The following is a 16,793-nucleotide window of genomic DNA, read 5'->3' as shown; positions in this document are numbered from 1 at the left end:
CAGCGAAAAATAAAAAAAGGGAGCAGAAGGAGGCGCGCACGAGGAAACGTCTCTTGGGGATATTTTTCATTTTTCATGATTCCCTTTTTAACCTTTCGCCGTCCTTTACCATCCCCAGAGCGGCATCTTTCTCACCCCAGCAGCCTTCACTCCTCGTTTTCAAACTTGCTCGATTTCTTTCTCTCCCGCTCTTTATTTTTTAAACCGAATTAATTTATAAGGTTTTTGGCTGAAGTGGAATGAACACTTCATAAACCTGAAAATCCGCCACAAAAGATTTCCAAGGGATTTAAATTGTCTTGTCACCCTTATTTTGCCTTTCATTCTAGCTGTTTTCACGCATTTTTTTTAAACCGAATTAATTTATAAGATTTTTTGGTGTCTTTAATTGATAGTTTGAACCGTTTTTCAACCCAAAATATCTGGCAAAAAAGAAGCAATAATTCAGGGATTTAGATTGACTTTATCCTCTTGTTTTTGTGTTTTATACACTTTTTGGTACATTTTTTTTACGCTGAAATCTATTGTGTTTCAAAGTCTCGCCTCGGGGTTTGCTCGCGTTACGTACAAGTATAAGTAATAGATGGTTCTAATATAAAGCTAGCTGCTTCCTCGCTCTCGTTTGATGTTGAAAAAATAAATCACTACTATAATAATAATAAGAGAATGGTATAAAAAATATTATACACACCCAGTTGAACAAAAGAGTTTTTCTCTCCGAAAAAAAAAAAAAAAAAAACACTTTTGTTTGGTAGTGATATAGAACTAGCTAGACTTGTGTCACCCCAATAATTCAATATTGTTTAAACTAAGCTCTAAATATGTTATTAAAGAGTTTTTAGAGGACGTTTGTAGAATAACCGTAGCGAAATCGACTACTTTAAAAGCGGAGTATAAAATTTTCTAGGATAAAATGGCCAAACAAGAATGTCGTTTCCAAGATCGTTACGGGGCCATAATCTCATTTTACTTCGTACTTGCAACTATTTATTCATCAATCACATGAATATTTACGGATAAGTTACGACCAAAAGAACGTTCGTAAACGCTTGAGAAGCGAGCCCATGCTAAGACCAATATTCGTAGAAGAATAAGCGTAACTTCATCGTTCACTATTTATTTTGTTTCCTGTTTTTATTTTCTCTTTTCTTATACGTCATTTTTGTCAAAGGTCAAAAAGCATGAAAACATTTAAGGGTTTTTGGTCTCTAGAAGCTTTGGGCGAAAAAACAACACTTGTCTTTCTGTACATTGTATCAGAATCGATTGCTTTAAAAACCTTGACACCAGCCAGAACTTTACAAGAGTAAAAGAAAGCAAAGGCTTAACGGCTACCAATTTTCAGTTTCACAACGGGCCTAAAGTGTCACATTTTGATTTACCAATTAGCATTGGTGTACGCCAGGATCTCGTTTTTTCCCTGAACACTGATGTGCAGCGGGTGAAACAGTTCTACAGGCGCATTGCAGGAGGTTCGCTTCTCTGTGTGGTTTTGTTTGTTATTATATTAACAAATGAGAAGATTCTAACGTCTGGGGATGTTAAAGATGGGCTATAAATGTTAAAATATTGTAGCCTTTTGTTAAATAACCTTAATAGCTCTCGAAAGGGGAGGGATGAATAATAGCCCGAGTTTTTTATTATTAAAAACGATTTACGATTTGGGTGCATTGGAATTTGTCTTTTTGAGTCTATTCCCTAAGCTTAGTTAATAAGAAGCGTAAGAAAGAGGCCATTATAGCTTTGTTTCACCTAAGGAAGAACCATTTTTCCTTCCTTAGAAGAATCAGAAATAATAAGGAGAGAAAAAAATCAGTTCCGGTGTACTTAATGGCGCGTTTAGGGCCTAACACGCGCTCCTCTTCTTCTTACTCCGAGGTCGGACGTTCTAATAAGTAAGAAGTAGTTAAGGATGTTTCGTTTGAAATATCTTCGATTGATACGAAATAATAATTGTTTTAATCAATTAAAGGGATGGAAGTGTTTAATTTCAACTATACCCAACGCAAGGTTTTGATAGTCCCACTTCCTGTCAACCTAAGAACTATGAGAGACGTGTTTTATCCATCATTACGCTACAAACTCCTTTAGTTCTTTCTTCTATGTTCATAGAGTTACTCTTCCAGCAAATATAACTTCGGATGAAAAAATTAATTTCGGTTCTTATGAAGCGTTCTAACTCAGGCCTATCTTAACGGAGGTGAAGATTTTTTCCCTCTTTTTGACTACCCTAGTCCTTAGGCCTAGAGTTCTTTTTTTATATATATATATATATATTACTCAATCTCAGGGCTCCTCCGAAAAGTCATAACCGGAAAAGGCTTAAATAAGAAGGAAAAGAAAGAGAAGAGACGAATAGCTAGCGAGTCTACCCTAGAATATTAATTACTAGCTGGTCGCAGTGAAGAATCATACCAGGCGTAAATCGCGACATTTCGGCTCGCGTAAGAAAAACTCAATAACCATTTCCGGTGAAGCGCGAAACGAATGCGAATTACCGGAATCCCGTTCGCACCACGAAAGAAAAAAATGAAATGGAAATTAATTAAAAAATTACAATGTCTTTTTTTCAATATCATAAAAAAGAATTGCGCAGATTTCTGTAGTTTCCTTTATATTTCCTGACAGTGTATAGTTATAACTAATAAATTTTACCTTATTATCCTTTATGGCCAGGTTCAATTTGAACCCGACTTGCAAAACTAATTTCTCCCTCTCCAAAGGATACTTATCGGTATGCGGAAAAGTTTTATAATCTATACAATAGGACTAACTCTAAGACGTATTTCAGAGGCAGCAGGTATACACTTTTTCTTTTTTCCCTTCTCCATCCCAGTAGTTTTTTATTCCACTTTTTTTTGGTAATACGGAAAAGAAGCCTGCGTATTCTTTGAATCCCTTAAACACGGCGTAAGGTGGCTATAAACGTGCTCGGAAAACATAGGGCGAAGAGAGAGAGAGAGAGAGAGAGAGAGAGAGAGAGAGAGAGAGAGAGAGAGAGAGAGAGAGAGAGAGAAAGAGAGAGAGAAAGAGAGAGAGAAAGAGAGAGAGAAAGAACGAGAAAAAACCTCAGCAAGTGAAAAATCAATCGAAGAAAGGTTTTAAGAGCTTCGGGAATGAGCGTTAATACCATCTGCAGCCCTTCGCCGTCTCTTTACCGTTTAGTTTACGAGTCTTAGGCCTAACAGAGCGTATCCAAGGCCCGAAAGAAGGGAGATGAACGGGAAAAAGATTCCCCGACGATAAAAAACGTATCGCTGTTTGGATAGGACGCGCTGCTTTGATTAAAAAGGCGAATCCACGACTGAAAAGGCACGAGAGCGAAGAGGTATAAACGTAGAGTTATCCCCAGCACCCCGAAAACGAGAGAAAGTAGAATAAGGGAATGGGTAATAAGTACGTGACCAGCCATGGATGATTATAACAGCGCAGAGACGTTTTTTATAAGGAATAGAATCCGACTAACGGTAGAGGAAAAGAGGAAAGAATCCCGCAAAATATCTATTCCACTCTACCTTACTTCCTCCCTGCCCTATCCTTCCATCTCAATCCTTCGCCTTCGCGTTTCTCAGTACTTCTTCTCTCGCTTTACGTGGGGGTAAAGGCTTATTTCGTTACTTTAATCGATTTAATGGAGTAATTTTTTTTACCGTACACTGGGGTACGCCTCGCTATTCGTGCGACACGAACCCAACTCTCAAACTAAAAAAAATACGTAGAAACAAGATTGCTAAGCCTATTTTGAATCTCGACTCTTTTTTTAAAAAAAACTTCAGAATTTTATATATTGATATGAAGCTGCTAGAGATCAGCACACCCAAAAATCCCATACTTTTGACGGGGTTTAAACACTTGGCTCTCTCATTGCGTACATACCTTGTTTCGTGTATGATTATTTTAATAAATTCTGTCTAAGCTTAAAAGGTCGCCCATTTTTTATTCTCTTTTCTAAAGGAGGAGGTTAAAATATTTAATTCGTTAGTCCAGAACCGAGCTGTTAAATTAGAAGTAAGAATATACTATGTATATATAATATTCGATGCGGATGAGTTGAAACCCTTTTTTTTGTGTGGGTAAGGATTTAAGGTCTATTCGGAGAAGAAATTAATTAAGAACGAGGAGCACGTGTTTGTTACGTGGGCTTTTATGGGCAATTAGGATTAACTAAAGTTTTATTTTTATTATCCAGAGGCTTTTCTCTTTTATTTTAAGTACCCTATTGGTGTTTTAAAGATTAAAACAAGCGCAATGGGAGGGTATAAAAAAACCTAGCTAGGATCTCCAGTTCAACCCGAATGTGCAATGAAACTTGAGCGTTATTTATAATAATCTATAGGCAGTTCAATCCGAAATTATAGAAATTAATTTTTGCATCGCAAGTAATCTATAAACCCAATTTTAAAACAAGTAAATTTTCTAGGTTTCAGCGTTAAATTGTCTTTTGACTATCCCAGAAAACGTTGAAGTTTCGTTACATTTACGTTCTTCAATTAAATTGTATACTCACAGTGAGACGAAAAATCTGTAGTTCGTACCATTTAGAGTTTGCAATAAGTGTAAAACAAACTGTTTTTAATCAATCTACGACTCACTTTATAAGAGCGAGTTAGTTGTTGTATGTAACATTATAATTATTGCACATTCAGTTTGAAAATACTGTACTTTAGAAGCCGTTTTCGCTTCTGGCTACAATACCACGCCATTTTTCTTTCTTTTTTTTTTTCAGTGCCTCTTAATGCGGGAGTAGAACGAAGTAGAAGTCATTGGCAAGAGGCGAAGAATTCCGGTGTTCTTTCATTTCCGGAAAAACGTGGAGAATAGTTTTTATTTTCCTTTTTTTTTCTTCTTTAGACGTTTTTTCTGCTCTCCGGGATTTTATATACAGAACCGACCACATACAGCATCGATAGAGGTTCGGCGCCGCTTCCGGATATGAGTGGGAATGTGTATCAGATCTGGTTTGCCCGTGGATAAGAAAAAAACAAGCTAGCAAAGAGCCATAAATGAATTTCTTACCCAATACCCAACATGTTTACGAATGATATTTAACACTTTGACTTCTCCTGAACAGGAATCGAAGATTAAGTGTTAGCCTAGCTACTATCGATTCTCAAACTGGGATCGAAATAGAATGTGTGTTAGCTACAACTACTTCACGACAAAATAAATCTAACTTCCTTGAAAACCTCAATGGCGAGGCTAAGAAATGAAAGAGAGGATATCCAAAAGCCTATCACTAGCCAAGGCCTAGAAAAGAGCAACCAAGTGTCCGTTGCGAGCGTTGTTATTCCTCCCGCTTCTTCCTTCAAAAACGCCCACCCCAGAGCAACTCAACTTATATAAGTTGCGAGTACAAGAAAAAATATATATCTCTCCCACTAACAATATTTCTCCCTTCTCGATCCTAACTATAAGACATTAAGTTGGGGCAAGAAAAATTGGATCTAGCGACTAATATTACGTTTCTTTATCTTCTTTTCCCATCTCCTACGAGTTCCCCTCGATATACCTACCCCAGCACGAGCGTAGATATAATATAAACCGCAAAGTGGTCTACTAGAGGCCATGGTTTACGAAAGGAAAATAAATATTAAAAAAAATTCCCCAGGAGTAATAGACTAACAGAAAATTTCTCAAGGAACTTGAGGGGATGATTAGGCTTATAGGGCACCCTGAACAAGTACTTGAGAACCTGTAGTTTATGGTAGTTTTATTTATAAGTCTACTTTTTCCGGAATAATTCAAGGAAAAACTGACTTTAGACTTTAATATTATGTGTATAAAATATGGTACGTCTCGATAAATAAAATTTTCATAAAGAAAAAAAGTCAGAGGGGGAAGCTACCATATAGGATGAAAAGAACTAATGTATTTTTAATAAGACCCCTGTAGAAATGTTTTGCTCGCTGAACATGTTTGTTCAGATCAAAGCTAACATTCAGGAGAATGAGGACACTTTTTGTAAATTTTACTTACAATTATTCATACAATGTTTTGGTCTAACTACGAAGGTTTCTGAATAGAAAATATGTTATTCAGGTCTAGGTTATAGAAACTAATCAGCTACTGAATGGTACGAGGATCGATATACAGAACTGAATATAAAACACCCATTGGGCCATTTCAGAGAGATTGTGGTTATATAACAGCAACGTGACTTATTAGGAACGGAGATTCAAGAGGCCTTGGAGTCTTTGTGGCGTGTTTGCACAGAAATACATTGAATTATTTTATATTTAGACAAGTGACGGAGATACACCTAAATTTGACCTTTACTTCTGATCAAGCGAACTTGAAAATATTTTTATCATAAAGCGCATCACGAGGCAATCGATGATCGATGGGGTGAAAGCGCAAAACACAAAGACTAAAACCCTTTACGCATGCGTTTGATAAACCGGATATGCCCTAGCCATAGAGAATAAATACTATATGAACGAACCTAGGCACACGCGAAAATCCGTTCTTGAATAAAAATAAAAGTTTAGAATTATTTGAAGCTAAAAGGAATTAAAATCAACAAAGGAGACTGTGTTTTATTTACTAAAGGTTAAAGGTCATTATATAAAAATACCTAGGTAGATTCCGGTTCGAAATAAACTCAACTTTCCTTAGATCCATCGGATCTTATAACTTTTCTTTTGAGATATTCGCGGGGTATATTATAAGGGTTTCGAGTAAAAATTTATTCCAACGCATATTTCAAAGAAGAAATTTATGAATACACGATGAAGACTTCCATATTCATCTTTTTCCTTTTTAAGATACCGAAAATTTTGTATTAGTCATAAGACACGTTCTCTTACGGTTTCTTTCAAAGTCTTTCGATGAAAATTTTCCTTCATCTTGATGATAGAGAGTAAGAATAAGAGAGAATGAAGAAACTGAAATTTAATAAAATTTCCTACTGAAAATTTTATTTGATTCTCGCGCATCAAAAGTTTTTTCTTTAGAAAAAAAATTGCGCAGCAAAAGGGATGTTCATTCGCGTTTTTAGGACACAAAGATCTAAACACGTTCCTATTCCTTTATACAATTCTTTTTGTAATAAAGAAATCTAACAATACGTATGGTAAAAAACCTTTCTCTACAAGACTTGAAAAGAACAGCGAAATACAGAGAGAGCGAGAGAGAGAGAGAAATATTCATACATATGTTCTTGCTTTTTAACGGATGGAGAAGAAAAAGGTATCGATTTCCTATCGAATATGGGATGGCAGAGAGGATGGAGGAGGAAGCTTTCGCCAGTTTTGAATTCTTAGGAAAGATTGAGAAACGTTGGAAGGAAGAAAAACGAAAGGAAAAAAAAATCGAAAAAGAAAAAGCAATAGGAAGATAGCCCCGGTCGAAAAATGAAGAACGAGCGATTCTTCAAAGGCAACTTCTACGAAGCTGGTCAATTCTTACTACGTAATATCATAAGTAAATAATAACATCTAATAAGTTAAGCGCACGCATTGTTTGAGAAATGCTTACAAATTTAAAATGAATGAAAGGAAAATTATCCAAAAAAAATCGTTAAGCGCACGTATTGTTAGAGAAATACTTACTAAAGTTAGAGGGTTACAAAAATTCCCTTTGTTGAAAGAAACTAACTTTACATAAACATATCTACTTGACTTACTGGCAACCGAGTACTTATGATCCTCTCCCTCCCCCTTTTCCGGCTCTTTCTTTATTCCCTTTTCTACAGTACTTTTATCTTCATTGGCAGAATCATTCTTCATCCAAGAAATCTTTTCGCGTCTTTTTCCCCCGATTCTTTTGTTTGAATTGGGATTGGAAATAAGGACTGGCAGGTTCCTAAACTTCTCACGGCGGTGGGTTTTTTTTTTTTTTTTTTGAAACAAAACCTGTGGGTGGACCATATTCTATAACTATGAACAACGGAGCGGATGTGACTGGGTTCCGTGTTGAAAGAAGAAGGGCATTTTGCAAATTGCCCAAATGCCAAATGGTTTCTCGAATGGAAAGAATCTTGACGCGCAAAGAGATATTGAGAAAAACAAGACCGACATTCGAATTTTGAAAGTTGTTAAAAACGTGGTTAGCTAAAGTTTCACAGAACACAACCTGTTTTAAACCGGACTAATTCCATCCTACACTCTCTACTTCCCAATTTAAGTACGCCATCTTATATTAAATCCCACTTCTTTCTTTTATAAGTTTAATACTACCTCTTGTAAATACATAAAGATGATGACAGGTAATCAAAATCAATACTATAACTAGCAGATCAAGCGTTACGGACAGACATACAGAAGGATTAAGTTGCGCGTTTCTTTTATAATTTAGTCATCATTCTCAAAGAGATAAATCCAGAAACCTTTATTTATTAAAGGTTTAAAACAAGTTCTCACAATCTCAAATGCAAAAAGTTTTTCCGAAGCTTCTCTTGAAAAGTATTTAAGAAGAAAGGAAGGACAGAGACGTAAATGATTAATCGAAATTTAAGGGCGGTAAGGAAAAAGTGTCGCTGTTTTGATTGGCGCGGGGAACGGGGAATGAAAAAAGAAAACACAGACGCTTTTCTTATCTTCAAGACGGCGTTCATTCTTATTTTTCGACGACAAATGGTTCCTGCTTGAATGACCGAAAAATGTTTTTAAAACTCTGGCACTAATTTGACATTATAGCAAAATTTTGAGAGTGAAATATCGCGACGCAAGTCACTCTTACGATTAAATGTACATTGAGATGACAATACGGCTTATGTTAACGAGTAATTTGAATATTACTTAAGTCATTGGGATCTTTGGAAAAAACGTAATACGGCTATGACAAGCGCAACTGTGGCTTTCTCCGTATCTTTTATAAATTCAAAGTTCTGGCGTTCCAAAATTTAGGCGTCAATATCGATTAGGATGTACACATTTTAGCCTTATAGTCGCGAAAAAGGAAGGAGAAATAGACTATTTAGTCGAGACTGTCTGAGACTGAAAGAGGCGAGATAATACGCTGTTGGGTGAAGAAAAGAAAAGAAAATCACGCTTACAGCTACGAGAATAATTAGAAAGGCCATCACGTCTCTTCATTCTGAGCAAGAATTCTTGACGGCTGAGTAGTTTTCAGTGTCACCAACCACTTTTGATCCTATTTCAAACCATTAACCTAATGATTCGAAGCACTTTAATCGGCTTTAGTTCGCGGGACACACTTTTCTTTCCATGGCTATGGGATCTCTTTCGGGACTTTTAAAGCCGCTTCTTTCCCTCCTTCTCTCCCCCCAGACTCTTTTGGGAAGTTCGACTCGATTTCCTTTCCCAGGACGCCTAGCGGGTACTCTCTGTCCCCGGCAATTTAACGATACCGCACGCGAAAAGTATCTATTTAATTCCGGTAGTTCGTGTCTGATCTCCGGAGAAACAGAGACGCGCGCCAATTCGCCCTTTCTTCCTCCAGAGACAAGCTTTTCTCATAATAGAGGACGCACTCTTGTCTCTTTCCCCATTTTAGTATCATCAAAAATAGATTAAACAAAGGTTTTCATAAAATATTAGGTGTCCAAGCTTCTGCATAACGGAGTACTGAAAATCATCTCAGTTGCAATTTTAAAACTTTGCCTTCATTCATAAGGCCCAGATTTCCCAATTCCATATTACAACTTCGGTGTAATTTAATTTGTATAAACAGGTTTAATATCTGCGAGGCAAAAATTCGCTAAGGATAATACCATATAGAAATGAGTTGGAGAACTTAAAAGTCGACACTTTTTGGTTGACTCTTCGCTTAACAGCGTATCTTAAGGGTATTTTTCGGAACTACTAGGGACAGTTCTCACGATGAGTGTAGGAAAAAGGGTCATTTTTATTGAAGACCGAGTGTCGAGTTATTTTACGATGTCACGGTAAAACGTCGCCGGCTATAAGGCCATTTTTCAAGGTCTTTAATTTAGAACATTAATTAAAATTGCCCCTTTTAATTAAATCTGGTGATATTAAGAACTACACTATGAACTTTAAAGAGAGGTTGAAACTCTATCCTAGGCCTTAAATTGCTTTTCCAAGGAATAACAAGAGTGTCTTCTTTCAACTGCCCCTTTTAATCAAGAACCAATGTCATTTCTAGACTCTAGAGTACACGAAACAACTCTGTGGAAAAATAAAATTAATCTCAAATTCGGCCTTGTCCTCTTTCGAAAAAGAAAATCAGGTTATACTAAGTCTATTAGAACAAGTTAGTATATATAGAATCGACGTCGTCAAATAGAGTTAGTTACTTTCTCTGTTGTCATAAATCCTTTCCTTACACGCTCTAGGGGCAATATTCTACACTCGGGGAAAAGGAAACGAAGAAAATAAACAACGAGGAACATATTTTTCTTATCTTTTGAGGATCGAAATAGTCGACAAACAATATTAAACACTCTAGAAATTAATAGGATTTCAGGTTTATTCTGTTCAAAACTATGGAAGGAAGCCAAGAACCAAATGTTAATGAATGAACCGATACTGATATCTCCGAGATAAGGCGCGTTCAGACTACGCAATTACTGATATTTAAACTAAAAGAGTAACTGGTCTACACAGTTTGAAACAATTCACATTTCTGTCGTGACATCTTCAAATGCATTACTTTTTAAAGTTTCAATACCTGTATTGACAACTTTAGATACTTCATAGGGATGGGTTCGAATTGCACGCTTATCCAACTTGTTTCTTCATATGTACTCTTAACTCCCTCGCTTTTTTCAGTCCAAATATACGAATGAAAGTAAAAGTCGGCCAGGATATATAGGCCTCATACGAAAAATAAACTATAGCAATATGAAGGAGTAAGTTTTCTCTCTCTCTTTTCTGTAGTAATACTGAAGTCCTCGATCCCTATAAGAGAAAAAGGCCGAGCTGCACATGGGCTAGGGTATGTCGTTGCGAGTTTTATCCTGTCCTTTTCACCCTCTTTCATCCGCACATTCCTGGGGAGCGTTGGCTAGCTCTCTTTTCGTTAACGGAAAAAAACGTTAAGTCGATAACCGACGGCTGTTATTTCAGAATCACGGTGTAATATACCAACCGAGGGGGTTCGAAACGGTGGGGTATATCTCCCCTCTTCCGACTTTGTCCGTTTTTCTGGACTAGTTCTTATCTGTGTAATATTCACATTCCTTTAAAAATATATTTATGAAAAAGACAAAGGTCTAAAGATTCATGGGACGTTCAGTCTGATGCCTTAATCCGCGTCAATTTTTTTCTTCAGTTTGATCTAAAATTATGTGACACGTTAAAACGTTAGGGACCAATGCGAACGCACCCAGGAACCAGAAAAATGAAGCGGCGGACCAGGGTTTGTTTCCCTTCCGAAACTAAATATTATTGGAAGAGCTAGAAAATATTTCCGAGATCTTTCTCTCTCTAAACCAAACGCGACCGCGATATACGTTATGTCTCTATCCATGTAATCGTGTTTGGCGGGGATATATCGACGGAGGATGGGTGACCTGAAGGGAAGAAGAAAGATATCGACAAATATTGCTTTTGATAAGGTGATAGCGCGCGAAATATTCTGTTTTACCATCGATATGAAAACCTTTTCTAGCCGGGGTTCCCGATCGTGACGTATCAACAGGGAAACTAAGTGCTTAAACCCTTACGCGTAGAGGTGCACTGTTAACTTATTGACAATTGTTATTACTCATATGATTAAAACCAGCTTAAACTTATTTATATCACTCGTATCTATGATGAAAGATAACTTCGCTTTCAAGTGTTGGAATAAAAACAAAAACAAACACAAACATAGTCGTTCTTCGTGAATTATAAATGAAAACGTCAAACCTTTTTAACCGTTTCCTTTTCTTACTGGAATCTTACGATGCAACGAAATCTGAGTGGCGTAAGTTTATCTTCAAGAGGCGAGCGACCCTTTATGTATTTACGAAAGAGAGAAAAAAAAGGATTGCCAAAAGTGGCGGAATTTTTCCAGTTTTTCTTCGAAATAAGAGCAATGAAAATAAAAGGGGATATAAACTTCCAGAACGAAGAAGAAGAAGAAGAAAAAAGAAATAGAAATGAATAAAAAAATGTTTAGACCTTGGCTAGTTTCACGGTGGAGGTCGAAAAATGTCTGGAAAAGTTAGGAGAGACCATCCCCCTTCTTCTCTAGCTCTTGGAAAGGGATGGAGGATAAAAAAATGGGAAGGAAGAGAGGATTTCTGGAATTCTAGGGATAGAAGGAAAGAGAGAGAAGCATATTTTCCCATTCTTCGCGACACTTTCTGTTCTTATAAATCTAGAAATCGCAAAATGTCAAGAAAGAAAAGTGCGCCTCTACTCAAAAGCAAAAAGCATTTCTCAACCTGTTAGGTCCGAAAAAGAAAGGAAGAAAAAAAATGGTGGACGGACTGAAAGGAAAAAAGAAATGCCATCTGAAGTGAACGAACTCGAAAATATGAGATGGCTCTGATGAAAGAAAAATATTGAAAGTTTATATCACCGGTACTCTCGTTTTAATTGAGATATACAATTACCAATTTCACCGGGTTGGGTAACTTTCCGATAACTACACGGATTAATAATTAAAGTTAGAATCTTACTCATTCCAACATCGAATTTATCTACTTTTGGGGAAGAACTATAGAGAAATCGCTTAAAATAAGAGAAAAGCTTGCCTTGCAAAAACTGAAGTCGAGCCGGACAGAGACGAACGTTTTGAATATTCGGAGCTAGGGGCAATTACCGAAAAAGGCACGAGCTATTACCTCGGAGATAAAATACGGCACAAACTCGTAGCTACATTGGGAAATTTAATACCGCGAGCTAGGTACATATGGACGGTACACTTTGCCCAAAGCCATATCCCAATACACATGTCTAAAACTTGAAAGAGGCAACGAAAAGTCGGGTTATCTCCAAAGTAGGTCATCGTCTATTGATTTTTAGCTCCTCCCTATTCGGCTTTAACCCTTTCCTCACCATGAAATTATTTAATTTCTCCATACATGTTGAAACTAACGTATCTCGATCTTGATTAATTTTCACCAAGTGTCTCAACCTAAGCTAAAGTCAGTTTAATATTCCTGGAAAAATGACGGAACTTCTTAATCTTACTAGTTGAAAGCAGCATCTTCCATCGATAATACTAGCGAAATTAATCCTTAGTCTAGGATTATTTATCTTCCAACGAAGTTATACTACATGTTAGGCCTTGGTTTCTAGACGAAGTCGCCCACCGATACGAGGAATTCAATACATACCCTCCCACGCTAGTCCGTCCTCATAGACCTTTAGGTTTAAGTTATTAACAGATAAAAATAACAAAAACTCGGTCGGATATTAAGACGCTTAATTTCATTTTAAAGCATATACGGTTAGAACTAACAAGATATTTTAACAGATTTTTAAATAAGCCTCGGTCATATAAAAACAATGGAATATCAAAACGAAAGCCCTAATTTTATTGACAATCCATTTCTGCAACTTTCATAAAACAATTGACAAATGACATACTTCTCAAAACTGTTCGTGATAAGAATTGAAAAGTTAACTTTCTTTTATAGTTTCGTGCAAACGCAATTGATAAAATGAAGGAAGCCGAGGCGGATGAACACGCAATATTAAATCTCATAAAAAAGAAAGTAGTCTTGATCATTCGCGCTTAAAATGCATTACAGTAATAGCCAACACAAAGTACTCCAGCGAACATAAAAATTGCGTAATCTATATAGCCTAGGTACAGTATGATAAGACGTACCAAATGTCACAACCCATAACACCCCCACATCTGCAAGGATATGATTGGTTTGTCCTTTTTTTAGAATACGCGCCAGACTATGAGTGAGTGGTCTACCGTCTAAAGTACATTAGAGAAATAAGTTTCATTTGTCAAGAGAAGTTTCCGTTAGGGTTTTTTTTATGCCCGCGACGTCGAAACACAAGAAACGCCGAGTCATCTCTTGCTCAAAGACGATAAATCGCGGAATTTAAGAGTTCGCCCCATTCAAAGAAGGCAGACGACGGCGAAGTGATGCGACCCAAGACGACGGAGTTTCAATCACCCTAATTGAAAGTGTATATACTCTTCTAAAGTTCTCTTTTCCTTAGCCAGCATGCTGGATTTTAAAAGAAAAATCTGAGAACATAATTTTTTTCCATGCACCTACGGTATGAAAAACAAGCTCAGTATGCTAAAAACTTTTATAGTTGAATTCAGTCTTAAAAGGGGTGGAGATTACCCCCAATTTCTTAGGGTAAATTAAACCCTTCTTGGGTTGCTTATAGCCACGCTTAGCTCTAAGCGCTTATCTTTTTACGACCCTAATAAATTACAAGATTTTTTTTCTCCTAAAACTTAAACCTCTATTTTTTATCTACCTACATCCCTTACATAACCGAGTAGAACTATAATCATGTTCAGGCGTACTTGATGAACACTATTTTCATTCCTATTAGATTTAACATTGGATATTCGTACGCTACATCATTCCCTGAAGTGCTCAAACACTTTAATCTTGATAGCTGGTCAAAGATTTTAATCCTTGTAAATATTCTAGATGTTGAGGTTTATTGATTATCATCCTTTAATTTTGAAACATGGCACGTTTCCTTATTGGTAATTTACAAACGTCCGGTTTCATCGCTCTCCTTTAAATTAGACACTTAACTTCAAAGATTAAATAATATTTTCAAGAGAATTAGATTTGAGATGCTAAACTTAAAATATTCCCTAGATTTAATTTTTTTTTTGGAGATATCTTTACTTGAAAGCAACTCTGTATCGTTTCGGTAGGAATTTAAATATTTCAAAGGTTACAGGTAACCCACCTACTTGTACGTATTTTTTTTATAAACATTCCTATAGGAGGAACTCCTTTAGAAATTACATCCCTCAGACCATATGAATTCTTTTTTCTCTTTTTTTTCCTATTTCTTTCATAACGCACGTAAAAGTTTCTGTTGGATCTCTATTCATAGTTCGGAAGGTGCAGTATATATTTGCAACAGAAACAAGAAAAGATGCGTTAACTCAATGTTAATATCTACGTGTGTCTCAAAAATTACTTCTCATAACGTTAAGATATTTGATAAAACTTTCTATTAAGTATAAATACACTGCGCAGAAAAGCCTGCCATAATTTTAACTACGTTTTCTTTCCCCATAAGAGCCGGAAGCCAGTTTCTCAAAAAATTATTTTCAATATACCTTGTCTCCACTAACAAACCCGCCACTAACACGAACCAGACTCCTTTTCAATAATCTACATTGTGAATATACAATCACAAACGTCGATAAAAACCACCTTAGAATTATTTTTTAGATACACTGAACCCAAAACATCGATTTTTTTGTTGGGGAGTGGAGGGAGCCTGGTATTCCCTACGGGCTTCTTTCGATGAGTATTTGCAAATTATTTCCACCTGACAGATCAATAGGTTTTAGTAACCAAGCTCTTTCAACTTATATTTACGATATGTATTCACAGCTCTTATACATTTCAAAGACTTTTTTTTTGAAATAGATCGAAATATTTTTTTAAATCTTACATAATCATCAGAAGAAAATGGGAACTATTATCATGTAAATTATCTCAAAGATTCGAGTTAATTTTCGATTCGTCTTAGTGATTAATTTGTTCATTACGTAGGCTGGTCTATAGCAAAATTTTCGTATCGTACAGTTTTGAATTTCACTGATTTACGCTAGAAGGTCGAGCAAATTTAATTTCGAACTATTCCGCGAATCCACGTGATGCTAAATAGAGGACACGAATAGAAAATGAAGAGGAAGGGAATAGGAGAACGTCCAATTAACGCATTAAGCTCTAATTTTGCTAATAGGCATGGAGGCAAATATGTAGGCCCAATATTAAGCCTAAAGATTATCGGCTCTCGTGTCCACAAAATTAAATTAAATATGATAGAGGATAAAATATAACTGTCTCACGAGGAAACTCGAGTAAGGATGGAGAATTTTCCGAAACTTGAGACAAAGTACTTCATATAGGTATTAGTTATAATAGATTTGTTTCCAATTAGGGTTACCGGTTTATTATATTAGTTATCGAAGCGGGCCCCCGCATTCCCCGGGTTCTATCCATATTTGACCAATTAGATAGAGTGCGGTGTTGTAGCGATGGTGGTAGAGTAAAGCCGGACGCATTAATTTTGGATAGAGCGGTTATTCGAATACCTTAATTTCTCTGGAAGTTGAAATCCGATAGGTATGGCGTGTTTATTATTAAACCCTGATAGGAAATAGCTTTAGCTTCCACCAAGATGGATTCTATTATGCGGAAGACGCCCTCGTTTAAGTCAAAAGATGGAGATTGGGACAGTTTACGAATCTTCATGGAGAAATTCCAAGTTTCTCACCTAATCAATCAGCGCTCTCGTACAGGCTCCTAAACGTCAAACGTACCAACTACCAGATGAAGGCACTGATGTACTAACAATTTTGGTAGAAGTTTTATCGATTTTGGATCCATATCTAAAATAATCTTTCGCGGCTATCTCATTGGTAAAATTTTTTAAAACAATTCTTAATCCCGCAATTTTAACACGTCTATAAACATACTCCGCAAGTTTCGCCAGAAATCTTAATATCCATCTCTGTTAGCTGTTGCATCAACATCAGCGTCTCAAATCGGAGAACAGCTTCGAATAGTTTCTGAGAGTATTCGACATGATAAGTTTGAAGTGTGGCGCGTGAAAGGCCGAGAGAGATTGGGGGTATACTAGCTTGCCAATCAAGATTCTACACTCTCAATCATGGAACTAGCCTTTTCGATATGTAGTTGCGTATATCGTACACTGTTAACTCCATAGATGTTATTACCGGCTATAGTATAGCGGCATATA

The 16,793-nt window shown here is 36.5% G+C and overlaps 1 protein-coding gene and 1 long non-coding RNA gene across 3 annotated transcripts in view; one reads left to right on the top strand and one right to left on the bottom strand.

Moving 5' to 3' along the window:
- The window catches only part of LOC149661414 (uncharacterized), a 318,208-nt gene that overhangs the window by 34,957 nt on the left and 266,458 nt on the right, over window positions 1-16,793 (bottom strand). The gene's annotated exons all lie outside the window — the stretch shown is intronic.
- LOC149661418 (uncharacterized) lies at window positions 5-2,667 on the top strand. The gene is made up of 2 exons (XR_016368905.1): window positions 5-2,200; window positions 2,291-2,667. It is a non-coding gene; the product is annotated as an uncharacterized LOC149661418 (long non-coding RNA).

This window comes from Phalangium opilio, unplaced genomic scaffold (assembly GCF_054372755.1).
Source record: "Phalangium opilio isolate 3A_F unplaced genomic scaffold, DU_Popi_V2 ptg000070l_1, whole genome shotgun sequence".
NCBI lineage: Eukaryota > Metazoa > Arthropoda > Arachnida > Opiliones > Phalangiidae > Phalangium > Phalangium opilio.
This window is presented reverse-complemented; position numbering and strand designations above follow the sequence as displayed.